At 42.4% G+C, this 15,081-nt stretch overlaps 1 protein-coding gene across 7 annotated transcripts in view; it reads right to left on the bottom strand.

Annotated features, from left to right (window-relative positions):
* TAFA4 (TAFA chemokine like family member 4) overlaps window positions 1-15,081 on the bottom strand; it is a 302,837-nt gene that overhangs the window by 277,677 nt on the left and 10,079 nt on the right. For 4 of the 7 annotated variants that reach the window (XM_055135774.1, XM_055135768.1, XM_055135775.1 and 1 more), the window contains exon 2: window positions 5,848-6,008. The exons of the other annotated variants lie outside the window; for them this stretch is intronic. The gene's annotated coding sequence lies outside the window, so the exon portion shown is untranslated. The remainder of the gene's footprint in view (window positions 1-5,847; window positions 6,009-15,081) is intronic. 7 annotated transcript variants of the gene reach the window in all.

The raw sequence follows: 15,081 nt of genomic DNA on the forward strand, positions 1-15,081 counted from the left end.
CAGGGTAAGGTTCGGAAAGGGGGGTGTATACTGGGGACATTGGTAGTGGAGAATGTGCACTGGTGGAGAGATGGGTGTTCGATCATCGTATGATTGAAACTCAAACATGAAAGTTTTGTAAATGTAGGTCAAGGTGATTCAGTAAAAAGAAAAAAAATTCTGTCTCTGTCTTATGGAAAGTGATTATTTTTCAAATTGAATATACAATAGGATTATCCACACCATATGTAATATTTTTTCTCCTAACTAAATTTACAATAGGATTAACTCATATAAAATATTTTTCTCCAATCTCCACTGTAGTTAAACCTCCCTTGTTAAACTGAAAATAGAATGGAAAAAACATATTAGTATCAAGAATCATATCTAGACCACTACCTTCTGCAAATTAGGCATTTTCAAAATATGTGAAGGAAGAAAATGAAAGTCCTATCCTCATTCAATAAATATTGAATTGATCAAGACTTGTGGAATCTATCTGCTCAGCTTCTTATATTTTAAGTGACTATTTCTCTATCTTCAGAAGCAATAAGTATTTTTGACAGACAAGTTCAAAACCTACAGGGTGAATGTGTACTTTTGGAAATAAGGTAAATATCTTGCAATTGTGAGAAATTCTTTCTTGTGAAATGCTATTTAAGTACAGGTGTGAAGTTCTTATGGGCACTGTCTAATGTTAATCATTTATGAAATACTGTGGTTCAGAGCTCAGCAACTGGCATGATTTCATGCAGTAAATATACATTTCCTGTCAAAACACATCAAATCGGTAAGACTTCAATTTATTTGAAAATGAGTTGTAACTAACTTCAATATTGGCAATTTGGAGAATTCTCTGATGGCTTTTAATAGCCTTGACAGTTTTCTTAACTTCTTGCCTCCAAGCCACAGAATATCTTTGTCTGGGTCTCCCCAGAAACGGCTCTTCGTATCAATCTGTGTCATAGTTATTTCTACAATTCCAAATCTGTTGTGGGGTTTGCTTTCCAGCACTTGGATTTCCCAGAACTAAAGCTGTATCTACACATAACTCAAAAGAACATTATGAATTGGCAGGCTGTAAATCTTTCTAGCACATTCTGAACTCACCGAGGGCTAGATTCTAACCTTACTTGTCCCTGCACTCTGCCTGTAGCACTTCATCTCAATGCATGGAACAATGACAAGGAAAACAAAAGCCTTCAACACAGAATCACACTCTCTTTTACAAAATATATGACGCGGGTAAGGAAGGTGCGTCAGAGAGAATCAGGCTTTGTCAGCTGTAACCTTCTCCCCCCTCTCCTTTTCGGCTGCTGCCTTTCCTCTAACCAAACAGCCGAACACATTGCCAATAGGAACCTTATTTGCCACCTGTCTCCTCCATCTGCATTCAATCCGCAATCTTTCAAGACACCTTTCAAAGTATCTTTGAAGAAAAGGAACCGTATTGCTTTAAGCCCAAGGTTTGTCTAATTTTTAAGCACATACAAAATTCCATTGTTCTATTGCTTCATTAACCTTAAAAGCGGATCTTCCACGAACTCTCGTTAACCAGTGCTTTCAACCCATAACTCAGTTTTTCTATTTTTAAAAATAGGATATACAGGACATGAGGCAGTGACTCGGTGGCAGAGTTCTTGTCTTGCAGGGGTGAGGCTGCAAGTTCCAGCCCCAGCACTACCCCACATGTCCAAGTGTGATCCCTGGTGCCCCACTAGTTTGACCCCCTGCACAAAATGTCTAAGTGTGTATGAACACTGCAAACAAGTGCGAATCCCCTGATGCTGCAACAGGTGCAACAACATAAAACAGGGAAGAAGGAAAATGGTGTAAATATAAATACACAGCTTCCTATTTCTTACATATCCAAAATACCTCTTCAAATTCCTGAGGGATAGGGAAAGAGTAGTTATGACATCCACCTTGCATGCAGCAGACCCAGGATTGACCCCCAGCACCCCAAATGCTCCCCAAGCACTGTCAAAAGTGACACATGAGTTCAAAGTCATGAGTAAGCCCTGAGTTCTGCTGGTTATGTCCCAAAAAATAACACAAAAAGCAAAGTCTCTATGCAAACAGCACTACCATGCAACACAGTGATAGTGTGTCTTGGAATCTATTCCTAAAAACACAAAAACATTTATTTGTTCATCAAGGCATTTAGTACAACAGCCAAGATATGGAAACAACCCGAATGCCCAAGGAGAGATGAAGAAGTCAAGAAGCTACAGTGTATCTACACAATGCAACACTACACAGCTCTGAGAAAAAAGAAAATCACTGGACTTGCAACAATATGAATGGAACTAGAGGATGTCGACTGAATGAGATTAGTGAGGAGAGGGACAGATACAGAAAGATCTCTCTCTCTCTCTCTCTCTCTCTCTCTCTCTCTCTCTCTCTCTCTCTCTCGATATAAAGATGCACAACAAGGTCGCACCAAGGTCCAAGGCAACAGAATGTGAGAAATGATGCACACAACCGAGTTTGTGGGAGAAAGAGTTGACAGGGAGGATGTGAGGGATCCTTGGGAAAGAGAGCTGGGTACACTAGTGATGGGTGTCATATTGGAATTATATTCATGATAAATGATTATCAGCATTACTATAAACCACAGAATTTCAACTGATAAAGAAATTTAGCAAATACATAAAATTACCAATATTGGGGGGAGGGGGAAGAAAATAGCATTCAATAAAGAGATCACTGTATCACTGTATCACTGTCATACTGTTGCTCACCGATTTTGCTCGAGTGGGCACCAGTACAGTAACAATAAAGAGATATTACAAACTTTCAAATTAAAAAAATCCCCAAACACTGCCACAGGATATACACCTAGTAGATCCTCGATGTCAGTGTCTTTCTTGGCCTATCACTTTGAAGGCCACTGCTTCAACTAGGTATTGGAGGGTTCGAGGAAATGTCAGATTTTGGCATCCATCAACCAGTCTTTTCAAGGACAAGAAAACTCCAGCGCCTGAGGAGTTTGCTGAGGTGCTTAAGGTTAATGGCTGTATTTACATACCCATCAATTCAAGGTACAGAGCCAGCCCTGTAGGACCAGGCAGCTCCGTCAGGAGCCCAAGGTGGGCTGTGCAGACAGAAGTCAGCAAACCTGGGAGGGACGGGAGGGGAACTGCCTGATAAATCTTAACGACATGTCTGGTTTTTGGGAGATTATTTATATCTCCAGTTTCTGTTGCAGAGTCTTGAACTTCTCATTGAGCTTAACAGCTCTCACTTCCATCTCTCCTGAGTCACTTTCCCAAACACTGGGGACTGAAGAAAAAAAACGGCTGTTCCTCCTATGTTAGTATATACCTTTCACCCCACTCAAAATGAGAGATCTGACAGATGTGTAGTTAACTGAACTTAGAGCTAAATAAATTAAAACAAAATGAAAGTTAAAATGCAGTTCCAGGACCGAAACTACAGGACAGAGGCCAAAGAGTATGTCTTGACTATGGCTGACACAAATTCAATCCCAGGCACCATAAACAGTCACCCAAATATCACTAGGGCGATCCTTGAGCACAGAGCCAGGAGCAAGCCCTGAGCACTGCAGAACATGGCCCCCAAACTAAATAAATAATGATTTTTTCAGTAATAAAATTAACATCATTGGTCATAATAACCAGATTTCAAGCGCTTGACTTTTTTTTATTTTATTCTTTTATTGAATCACCATGTGGAAAGTTACAAAGCTTTCAGGTTTATTGACTTATTTTTTAATAGCTTAATGGTAACCATAGCGGATAGCATAAATTTTAAGAGAATTTCCTCATCAGAGAAAATTTTATTGGAACTAAAAAATTGTTTATCTCTAATGGTTAGGGCCTGACCTGATCTGAAATTTACATATCCAGATCCCAAAAGAATATAATGATAAGAATGGCGACATTCTGTAGTATCCACTTTTTCATGGATTTTAGGTATATCACCAATACTCTAAAAACACACCATTGACCTGGCAATAAAACTTCTGCAGAAAAACTCAAGTGCGTGCAGAGAGATGTGTAATTTATCAAAGATCTTTAAATAGTAAACACAACATCTCAGTGTCAACAGTGAATTTGTTCAAAAACTTTCTCATAATACTCTACGCATAATTTTTTGACTATTTAGGTCACACTGGTGATGCTCAAGGATTATTCCTGGCTCTGTACTCAGGAATTACAACCGGCAGTGCTCAGAGGATCTTGTGAGATGCCAGAGATCAAACCCAGGTGGGCCGTGTGCAAGGCATATCGCTCCAGCCCCCCTATGCATTTTTTAAATGAAATAAAGGAGGGTGCAGATCAATAGTACATCGAATAGGGCACTTGCCTTGCATATGGCAGACCCAGGTTCTATCCCCAACACCCCACAGACTTCCGAAGACCAGCCAAGATTGATCTCTTAGTACAGAGCCAGGAGTAAGTCCTGAGCACAGCCAGGTGTGGCCCGAAAACTGAAAAATAAAAACAAATAAATAAATGGGGGGGAAATCTAGGCTGGAGAGGCAGTTTAATGGTTAAATGCATGCTTTGCATGCAGGAGGCCCAATTCAATCCCTGGCACTATATAACAGCATGATAACTGCCACGTGCAGTTCCTGAGCACAGAACTGGGAGTAGCAGCACCAGAGCACCACCTGGTCTGGCCCAAAGCCAAGAAAAGGAAAAATTCTGAATACCCATCTGTAGGCAATCAGCTAAATAAAATACAATATTTTCATGATGGAACATCATGTGATAGCTAAAGAAATGAGTAAGAACTATGAGATGTTGGGGCTGGAGCAGTGGGTAGGGCGTTTGCCTTACATGTGGCCAACCCGGGTTCCATTCCCAGCATCCCGTATGGTCCCTCGAGCACTGCCAGGAGTAATTTCTGAGTGCAGAGCCAGGAGTAATCCCTGTGCATCGCCAGGTGTAACCCAAAAAGAAAAAAAAAGAACTATGAGATGTGCATGTATCAGAAAAAACTCAAAACAGTGGTAAGTCAAAAATTATGGGATCAAGTATATAATATGATACTATTTAAGTAAAAAATTTCACACATAAAACTGTACATTTAGAAGACACATAAAAAGTCTATCTTATATTTTCAAATAGCATAATTATAAAAGTTCAATACATTTTCATCCCAGTTCATATATTTAAAATAAAGTTAAGTGCTAAATATATTTTCCTCTTCTATTTGATTAGCTGATTTAACTGATCATTAGCACTGACTTGGTTATCTTGAATTTCCAATGGTTAGAGATAATCATCTAGGAACTCTGAGATCAGCATCGTCCATTCTTCATCCTCATGTCTGGATTTTGCTTTTTGGCTTTTTGGGTCACACCTAGCAATGCTCAGGTGATATTCTGGCTCTACACTCATTAATTACCCCTAGTGGGGCTCAGGGGACCATACTGGATGCCAGGAATCAAACCCAGGTCAGCCATGTGCCAGGCAAACACTTCCGTGCTTCACTATTGCTCCAGCCCCATGTTTGGATTTTTTTTCAGGAAAAAAAATATGTGAAATATTTTAGTATGTGTAAAATATATAAGGAACTCTCCATTGTATTAAGAAGAAAGGGATAGAAATGGGCTGAAGCGATAATTAAAGGTAGTCTTACTTATTTTATTCTAATATTGCTTTTACTTTTTTCCTACTTGGTATAGAACCAGAACTTCCACAGAATGGCCATAACCCTGTGTTAAGTGGCTTCATGGTCCTTCAGACACAGTATCAGTTGCTATAATATCAATAGTACCATGGAGGGGAGTAAGGGGTAAGGGTAGTAAATCTATATATTAAAAAAAAAGCAGGACATGGCACAAGAGAGGAACCTGAGTCATAGGCAGGTGTCAGGAAAGGGGGTAGTTCTCACCTATGCACAGGTGGCTGAAAACGGAGGAAAGCCAAGGTGACAAAGAGTAGCAAACACCAACCAAGAGACACAGGCTCCAGACTCCAGCAGCAGATCTCAGACTCAGAAGCCGTCCACTGGATCGATGAAAAGAGTGAGAGCCACAATTTGGTTATTGTACACTGGAGGAGAGAGAGAGAGAGAGAGAGAGAGAGAGAGAGAGAGAGAGAGAGAGAGAGAGAGAGAGAGAGAGAGAGAGCAGAGACGGGGTCAGACAAAGAGATCATGGACCAGAAAAGACAGTGTATGACAAGGATCTGGTGTCATACACTGGAAGCAGAGACACCTGAACATTGGCTACAGCCTGCCGCAGCTGCATACCTACTTAACACTGTAAAGTGATGAAACTTTCCATCAGAAGCACCAGGAATTTTGCTTGCTAATTTGACAGACAAAATTCAAGGGCCCCTGGGGAGTAGCCCAGTTCACCATGATAATGTCACTGTGCTGCCATTCCTAGCCAACAGAGAGCATCCGCCACACAACCACGCCCCACAGTAAAGCCAACGTCCTGGGTTTGGTTTTGTTCTACTTTCCCCCTTTCCCTTGCTGCTGCTACTGCTGCAATGCTCAAGCTTGGTCGCATCCTCACCAGGGACCAAACATCTGATTGCCATTTTCACTCATTAAACCCCGGTGCTCGCTCGGGGGTGCACACGCTAACTGTGCTGTGCTCGGGGCTGTTCTGTGCTCAGTGATCACTCCTAGCGATGCCCATGGGACCATATGCAGCACCCGAATCGAATCAGGGTCAGCGACATGCAAATCAAGCACCTGAACCCCTGATCTACCACTCCAGTCCTGCTGATCAGTCGCAGTGCTCACCCGGTGCTGAAAGCTTTATTATGTGCTCTCACCTAACTGTGTGTGGGAGGTCGCACCCTGTTGAGGGCCAGGGGTCCCAGAAAGCAGAGCCACTACAGTTCAGGCAGGCAGCCCTAGAGATCAGACTCGCTTGATGCTTGCAGGGTGGACGCCTTCAGGCACTAAGCCCATCCCACAGGTCCCCATCACGTTTTGGTTTTGAATTTGTTCTTTTTTTAAAAAAATGAAGGGGCAAAAGATAAAGTACAACAGGCAAAGTGCTTGCCTTGTATTTGACTGACCTGGGTTAGCTCCCTGGCACCACATACGGCAACCCCCACCACCCGGCACCACCAGGAGTGATCCATACGTGCAGACTCAGGAGTAAGTCCAGAGCACTGCTCAGTGTGACCCAAGTCACTGTCACTGTCACTGTCATCCTGCTGCTCATTGATTTGCTCAAGCAGGCACCAGAAACGTCTGCATTGTGAGACTTGTTGTTACTGTTTTTGACATATTGAATACGCCACAGGTAACTTGTGACCCAAGTAGAAAAAAAAAAGTGATTTTGTTGTCTGATGTGTCTGCGGCTTATTCCTGAATATAAGCTATCTGTTTCCTGCCTGTGTCTGCCACTCACCTTGGAAGTCTCATCTTCTAACTGTCTGGAGTTGAGCACTGGAGCAGGGCAAAGGGCACACAGCAGGCAGCCAGGGAGGACAGCTGGGCGCATCCTGACAGTGGATCAGAGAGGAACAAAGTACAAACCTGCTGAAGGGACACAGTGAGTGATAGGTCCCAAGGAAGTATTGGGATAGACCTAGTCAAACTCACTGCACCAAAGCCTGGCGGGGAGACAGTTCTGCCTCTCAGCCGAGTAATTAAAACACCCCTCCATCACAGAGGGTTCAGCACATCAGACTCAGCCATCCTCTCCTTAGTGGCACCAATTCCAAGCTTCCTGCAAGCACCCACATCACTATCCTGTTGATTGTCGACTTGCTCAAGCAGGCCCAGTAATGTCTCCATTTGTCCTAGCCCTGAAATTTTTAGCAGCCTCTCTTTGCTCATCTTTCCCAAGGGTGCCACATTAGAGGCTCTTTCAGGGTCAGGAGAATGAGATCCATCAGTGTTACTGGATTTGGAATATGAATACGCCACAAGGAGCTTGCCAGACTCTCCTGTGTGGGCAGGAAAACTCTCAGTAGCTTGCCAGGTTCTCCAAGAGAGAGAACTAGGCTATAAGATGTCTCAAGGCTCTGGATGTTGGCCTTTGATGGGATTACACGGGGCACCGGGGGCAGTTTCTGGGTGTGACTGCCTAGCTACTGGAAAATGGGATCTGGGTAGAGGATCTGGGTAGAAGAGGCCCAGTCCCGATACAAACACCCACATATTTCTATAAATCTGAAATTCTAAAACTAAAAGCTCACAAAACACCTAAACAACAATTTTAAAAAGTCTTCATTGGAAAAAATATCTCAGGTGCTAGGGAAATAATACAGCTGGTAGGACACTTGTCTTGCATGAAGCTATCAGGGTTCAATCCTGGCACCCCAAATGGCCCCCTGGGACCCATCAGGAGTGATCCCTGAGTGCAGACCCAGAAGAAAGCTCTGAGCACCACTGAGTGTGGCCCAAAAACAAAAACAAATTCTAAAAAAAAACCCACCAAATTATAAATGATAATGATTTTAAAACTGAAATCTTTTATATTTGTTTCTCATTCATCTGAGACTTTGAAGACTTCAGAATTGTTTGTAAGAGTAAGACAAAAGTAAAATCCACGGAACACTTTCCTTCCAGTAAACATGGAAGATAATTTATTCTTCTGAGTAATAGGCTGATGCAGCAAGCAGGGCATCTGTGCAAAAAGTTCCCATACCCTGTCAATCCCTAACTCTAGCTACAATTCTATCTTCTGGCCATGAATAAATCTTCAGTTATTCCCAGGACGGATGAAATCTTAAATCCACATCAGCTTTTAACATCTGCTGGGCCTTAGCTATCCAGGAAAAGAAGCAAAATTTCTGTTTGTCACCTGCCAACTGGATTACAATTTAAATCAGACTCAAAAGTATTTGGGTTCAAAAAAGAAGACACTTTTATTCCTCAACAGTACAGTCATCTACTAGGTGATTGAAGTAGGCAATATATTGGTAACAATCCACATGCAGCAAGACTGCTTCAGCACCCAGTTAAACAACTATGTAATTCTTAGTTCAAAAGACCTCAATGAGACTAATACCCAAGGACAGCAGAAACAAGAAGCAGGAAGATTGGTTCACGGTTGCGAGCCTGCCTCAGATGCTGGCGGAGAAGGCAGTTGGGATAGAGAAGGAATCCCTATGAGGGCTGGAATGATAGCACAGTGGGTAGGGCATTTGCCTTGCACGCAGCCAACCCAAGTTCCATTCCCACCATCCCATATGGTCCTCAGAGCATCACCAGGAGTAATTCCTGAGTGCATGAGCCAGGAGTAACCCCTGTGCATCACTGGGGGTAACCAAAATAAGCAAAAAAAATAAAAATAAAAAAGAAGGAATCACTATGGCAATGATAGTTAAAAATGATCACTCTGGATAAGAACTGCATGCTGAAAGTGGGTGAAGGAACAAACATAATAATTTATCAGTATCTGTATGGAAAACCATAACGCCCAAATGGACAGAGAAAGAGGAAGAAAGAGAGAAAGAGAGAGAGAGAGAGAGAGAGAGAGAGAGAGAGAGAGAGAGGTGCAGCCATGGAGGTAGGCTTGGGGTGGGGGTGAGAAAGGGAAACTGGGGTTATTCATGGTGGGAAATGTACATTGGTGGAGGGATGGGTGTTGGAACACTGTATGACTGAAACCTGAACATGAATAGCTTTTAATTGTGTGTCTCACAGTGACTCAATAAAAAAATTAAATTGAAAGATAAAAGACCTCAGTTACAGAAAATGTATCTTACACTCCAATCTTTATAGGTTCACAAACTTATCTAGCCTACAGCTCCCTTTTCAGAAGAAATAGAAAACACTTAATGCACCCTGGAAATCTATCTTCTTTAAGCAAACAAAACCAAAGTGCCCCCAATTGCACCCCAGGCTACTTCCACCCCCTCATTTGTTCCAAGGGTGGGGGCACTGGTGGCACATCTCACTCACTCGGGGAAACAGTGCCGAAAAGAAATGTGGGAGTGTTATCGGAATCGACTTCTCATACATGACACTGAATGAGCATCTAATTTGTATCTTTGGTTCAGTAATTTAAATCAATCTTCAGGTTCATACTGTTTAGACAAGCTTATCAACATATGACAAAATGAGAAACTCACAACCTAATCAAAACAACCTTGTTTCATGGAAATCTCCATACTAATTTTTTAACTCTGAAAGACAATCTGTAAAAAAAAAAAATTAGTAAAACGCAAGATTCAGCAGCATCACCATTTGGTGGAAGCTTGTGGGAAATGTAAATTCTCAGGCTCTACCCCAGTTACTGAACCAGAGCAGTGTTTGAGCAAGCCCTCCAGATGATTCATATGCACAGGTCTAAGTGACAATATGAAGAATTGCAATCGGACTGGAACTGAGGAACAAATAATAATGATAGATTTTTTTTAAATCCAAAATTTTCAGAGGACCAAAAAAAAAAAAAATGCAATCAGCATAAACTCTGTATTCATCTCACTTCATTACTTACTTCCAAGCAAATGAGGGCTGTGAAATTCGTATATGGGTGTAGTGCATTTCTTGTAAGTTCATGTCTATTTATGCTATGGTTCAGAAATATTTGCACATCAAACCAGGCTCTGAGTTTACACTTGGGATCCTGAGTCTTTTGTAAATGTGAGGAGAGTAAATTCGGAATCAAAATGTCTTGAAGAAACAGTTTCCTAGGAATCTTGCCAGTCCTTTTTCTCAGGGTGCCTTAACTTTCAGACTTCTGGAGTATTTTCCTTTCCTGATTAATACTTCCGTAGGATGATGATTGTACTTTGTTCCTGTGTATATTAGGACAAGCTGACTTCTCCCCTGCAATCAAGAACAAAAGAGCTTGCTATTCCATTGCAAGGAGGCTACCCCATATGCTAGACAAGTATCAATAGCATGATTTTCTGCATGTCCAACTGCACCTATGAAAAATATGGGATTAGCGTATTCCAAATATTGCTGCTTCCCTTTTTAATGACACATAAGCCTTACAGACAAGTGATGTATGTCTGAACGGAAGATGAAAGGATCCCCCACTAGATACCGGCTCATTTCTGGCCCTTTAGAGTTAAATTAGACCGCCCATCAGACACCTATTTGTGCAAACGTTAATTTCAAGTGTATTTAAATGTCTTTGTATCTTGCTTTTGCTCATCACATCAAGCAGAGCTTCTTCCACTGTGTAATCACAATAATGAATAAACATAGGGTGCTTCTAAAGGACTCCGGCACCACAAAACTGATCAATTGTTAATTCCAAAGTGACTAAACGTGCCTTGCTCTGCAACAATTCCATTAAGGTCTGTTTCTAGTGGCAGAGATTCCCGTGTCCTCTGCCCACTGGCTCTGTAAAGCAAAAATGCAACATCACTCAAATCTCACCTAAGACTCAAGTTGATCCTGACTATTTCCTTGAACAGCCTCAACCCAACATGATTCTCCCCATCCAATGAGAAGTAAAAATTGTCATAGCGTTTTAAAAACCACGAGTTGCATGGTTATTCTTTGCCAGAAGGTTGGAGGGAGCACTAATACAAACAGCTGAATTTTAACTACAGTGTGCTTATTGTATCACTGTCACTGTCATCCCGTTGCCTTGCACGCGGCCAACCCAGGTTTGAGTCCTCCATCCCTCTCGGCGAGCCCGGCAAGCTACCAAGAGTATACCCGCCCGCACGGCAGAGCCTGGCAAGCTACCCGTGGCTTATTCTATATGTCCAAAACAGTAACCAATCTCACAATGGAGACGTTACTGGTGCCCATTCGAGCAAATCGATGAACAATGGAACGACAGTGCTACAATGTTTATTGACCTCTTATTATTTTGAAAAGATACCAATTTCACAGTCTCTGTATGACCCATGGAAACTCCAAGTCTCAAATTCCTCGGTAAAACAGAATGAGGACTTGGAGGGCTTCTCTTTTTAATGAACCTGTTTATTATTCTTCTCTTCCTGCCCGGCTCCCTGGGGCTGTCCGCGGGAGCAATTCAGCTGACCTTTCCTGAATTAGGGGAATGAAGGAACCCAGTAAGACCTCTGACTCTTGTTGTCTGGTTTATTTAGTGGTTCTCACAAGCTCCAGGCCTGGTTCATATTAGCATGCCTCACTTTCCCAACCACATAGGAATGTGCCTGCCTTTGAGGACTTCTGGAAGAATTAAATTATACAGCACGTTTTCAAAAGTGTAACAGAGGACAGAAAGACAGATCAGGGGTTAAGGAGGCATGCTTTGAATACAGCCATCCCTGGTTTGAATCCAGGTTACCATATACAATTCTCCAATACATGGTCTCCTGAGCACAGAGCCAAGAGCAGTCCCTGAGCACTACCAGGTGTGACTCAAAACACCCTCTCAAATAAATCACTTGTCACTTGTCATCCCATTGCTCCTCTATTTGCTCGAGCAGGCACCAGTAACGTATCCATTGTGAGACTCATTGTTACTGTTTCTGGCATATTGAATACGCCACAGGTAGCTTACCAGGCTCTGCCGTGTGGATGAGATACTCTCGGTAGCTTGCTGGGCTCTTCAAGAGGGACGGAGGAGTCAGCCCTCAAATAAATTATATTTTAAATAAAGCAGCTTTACTGGGGTGGGGCAATAGTACAGCAGATGGGACGTTTGTCCTGCACACAGCTGACTTGGGTTCAATCCTCAGTGACCACATAGGATCCCCCAAGGCCCACCAAATGTGATTCCTGAGCCCAGAGCCAGGAATAAACCCTGAGGATAGCTGAGTATGACCCAAGAATAAACAAACCTGAGCCAGAGCAATAGTACAGTGGGAAGGGCATTTGCCTTGCATGAAGCTGACCTGGGTTCAATCCCCCAAGTACTGTCAGGAGTAATTCCTGAGTGCAGAGCCAGGAGTACCCCTGAACATCTCCAGGTATGACTCAAAAAGCCTAAATAAATAAACACACAAAGCAGCTTAGCAAGTTAAAACATACATCCACTGTGGAAAAAGAGTACTACAGTACTTTAAAACATTAAAATAGTGTCAGAAAGACGACGCAAAGGACTGGTGCAGATGCTGCGTCAGTCCCCAGCACTGCATGGCCTCAGCACAGCTGAGAGTGACCCTTGACCACCAACCTAGGAGAAGCCCCCAGCACTGCCAGTGTGCCTCCCCCCCCAAAAAAAAAGAAACTTTTAATAGAATAATCTTGTGACACAAAAATTACACCTCTGAATATAGATCCAAAAGAACAAAATGTAAAATTTCAAACAGATCTATGTGCACATACATACTTGGCAGCATTATCATGCAGGCCGTTGTCAAATGAAAAAAAGCAATGTGTGGTTACACATATATGGAATATTAACCAGTCTCCAAAAAGAAGAGCCTTCTGACACACATTCTATCAGTGAACCTTGAAGGCATTAAGCTGAGTGAAATAACCAGCTCCAAAAGGACACTCTAAGATGCCTCTTTTGTGAATCTACCCAGAAGACTTTGATTCCCAGGGACTGATGGTATAATGGCAATTGTCTGAAGCCAGAGAGAGAGAATGGGAAATTGTCCTATAATGGTTACAGTGTTTCAGTTTTACAAAGTGAAAAAAGTTCTACAGATGAACAGAGAAGATGAGGGCATGATAAAGTGCATTACTTAATGTATCTGGATTACACACTTTAAAATGGTAAAGTGGGTAAAAAATTTTTTTTTCTGTTTTTGGGCCACACCTAGATGTGCTTAGGACTTATTCCTAGCTCTGTGCTCAAGGAATACTCCTGATGGTGCTCAGGGAACCATATGGGATGCCAAAGACTGAACCCAGGTCGGCAAGCACCTTACCTATCTCTTTGGCCCCAAAGCAGGACAATTTGATGCTATATCTATTTTATCACATTTTTACATATTTGGCACAGCATCAAGAAACAGACTTCTCCACAAAAGACAGCAACTGTTGTTACTATAATTATTTGAAAGGTCACAAGGTAAATACTTAACAAATATTCTCTAAAGTAAAAGTAACAACTACAGAAAAAGCATGAAAGAGAGATTTGTTATCTTAATGTCACACTCTATTGAGGAACGGCTAGGGGGACATTCCACAAATATCTTTTTATGGATATCTATTTATGGAATAACTCCCTAACCCCTTTCCCTCTCCGCACCCCCCCCATAAAACTATGTGGCCTTATCATTTAAATGGTGTTTAAACGGTAGCCAGATGGTTTCTCATCTGTCCCCAGCTTCACCTCAAACCCTAGGTTTTGGAGTGAGTGAGACACAGCAAAGAAGAAGACTGGTACCAAGAATCAACTCACATCTATCCTAAGTCTGTTTAAAGACGCTCATGCTCCCTAGCCGACTGGATGGTCTGCAGAGTGCAAGACAAGAGTGAGAAGTAGGGCTGGGGCAATAGCACAGGGGTACGGCATCTTGTCTTGCATGTGGCCGACCCGGGTTCGATTCCCAGCAGCCCATAATGTCCCCCGAGCACCGCCAGGAGCAATTCCTGAGTGCAGAGCCAGGAGTAACTCCTGTGCATCACCGGGCGTGATCCAAAAAAAGCAATAAATAAATAAATAAAATAAAAAATAAATACTCTCCAAGGGAATGCCCTGCTGCAGATGCAGGGTGGGGTGGTGGGGTTGGGGTGGGGGTGGTGGGAGGGATACTGTGAACATTGGTGGAGGAGAATGGGCACTGGTGGAGGGATGTAAACGAAATGCAAACACGAAAGTTTGTAACTGTACCTCACAGTGATTCACTAATAAAAGTTAAATAAATAAATAAATAAAAATATAAATAAATACTCTCCATGCTCCCAAGCCCCGATCAGATGGTCTGCAGAGTGCAAGACAAGAGTGAAAAGAAGATGAGAGTTATATCCTGGGAGGACTGTGCCCACACTTAGCAATTTTATGAGTCTTTCAATTTGCACCCACAGATATAGATGTGCGCACGTGTGTGTGTGTGTGTGTGTGTGTGTGTGTGGTGTTTTTATGCGCATGCACACAGGCAAGCTGAGCAGAAATTAATCCAAAAATATAGATGAAGAAAGCTGTGTGTCTCCAATGTGAAGCGGGGTTGCATAATCAGTTCTGAAAGCAGAGAAAAGGTAACAGATGTTTACATTACAATCTGGCCAGTGCCGGAAGAGCTGCCAAATGATTTAAATGGCGAGGAAGATTGCAGGCCACAATGAAGTGCTGTCCCCGTGAAAGAGGTAAAAAAATCTTCC

Source organism: Sorex araneus, chromosome 4 (assembly GCF_027595985.1).
Source record: "Sorex araneus isolate mSorAra2 chromosome 4, mSorAra2.pri, whole genome shotgun sequence".
NCBI lineage: Eukaryota > Metazoa > Chordata > Mammalia > Eulipotyphla > Soricidae > Sorex > Sorex araneus.